This window comes from Schistocerca americana, chromosome 5 (genome assembly GCF_021461395.2).
Source record: "Schistocerca americana isolate TAMUIC-IGC-003095 chromosome 5, iqSchAmer2.1, whole genome shotgun sequence".
NCBI lineage: Eukaryota > Metazoa > Arthropoda > Insecta > Orthoptera > Acrididae > Schistocerca > Schistocerca americana.
Window position 1 is genome coordinate 603,507,495 of NC_060123.1, and position 1,147 is coordinate 603,508,641.

At 46.5% G+C, this 1,147-nt stretch overlaps 1 non-coding gene across 1 annotated transcript; it reads right to left on the minus strand.

Annotated features, from left to right (window-relative positions):
* Positions 1-685: 685 nt before the first annotated feature.
* On the minus strand, positions 686-759 carry Trnas-cga. The gene has a single exon. It is a non-coding gene; the product is annotated as a tRNA-Ser (tRNA).
* Positions 760-1,147: the final 388 nt, after the last annotated feature.

Below are 1,147 nucleotides of genomic sequence, written 5' to 3' on the forward strand. Positions count from 1 at the left end.
GCGGAGGATACCTCGGTTCGCGTCGGATCACCGAAGTCAAACATCCTAGAACTTGGCTAGCACTTGGATGGCTGACCCTCCAGGTCTGCTGCGCGCTGTTGGCAAGCGGAGTGCACTCTGTCCTTGTAAGGCCAACTGAGGAGCTACATGACCAAATAGTAGTAGCTGCAGGCCACCAAACTGACGACAGCCGGGGAGAGCGGTGTGCTGACCCCACGCACACCTGTTGACGCTTTTGGGCTGTGGATGACACGGCGGTCGGTCGGCATCTTTGGCGCTCCCGAGGCCTGTTCGAACGGAGCCTAGTTTACAGAATGAGATTTTCACTCTGCAGCGGAGTGTGCGCTGATATGAACCTTCCTGACAGATTAAAAAAGCTTTATTTCAAAAGAACTAGAAATAAAATCATAATAATAAATATAATTCCAACCACCAAAATATAATATTCAAGCAATAGAAATTAAAATAGCAACATCACCAATCCGATTAGAAAGAGCAGTTAATATACCAGCACTATAAGATTTTACATTTTGGTAATAAATAACTAAGCAAAAAGAAACCGTTTCTTTTTTTGTTATTATTTGTTATTTTTTCTTTCGTTTCCTGTAAATATTTGTGTTTCTTCTTTTTTTCTATTTTGATTAATTTTTAAATTTCGTATTTTTTGTTCTTAAAAGTTTTATTCTTGCCGGACCGAGACTCGAACTCGGGTCTTTGCCTTTCGCGGGCAAGTGCTCTACCAACTGAGCTACCCAAGCACGACTCACGACCCGTCCTTGGGTAGCTTGGGTAGCTCAGTTGCTAGAGCACTTGCCCGCGAAAGGCAAAGGTCCCGAGTTCGAGTTGTCCGCAGCTCGTGGTCGTGCGGTAGCGTTCTCGCTTCCCGCGCCCGGGTTCGATTCCCGGAGGGGTCAGGGATTTTCTCTGCCTCGTGATGACTGGGTGTTGTGTGCTCTGCCTCGTGATGACTGGGTGTTGTGTGCTCTGCCTCGTGATGACTGGGTGTTGTGTGATGTCCTTAGGTTAGTTAGGTTTAAGTAGTTCTAGGGGACTGATGACCATAGATGTTAAGTCCCATAGTGCTCAGAGCCATTTTGAACCGAGTTCGAGTCTCGCTCCGGCACACAGTTTTAATGTGTCAGGAAGT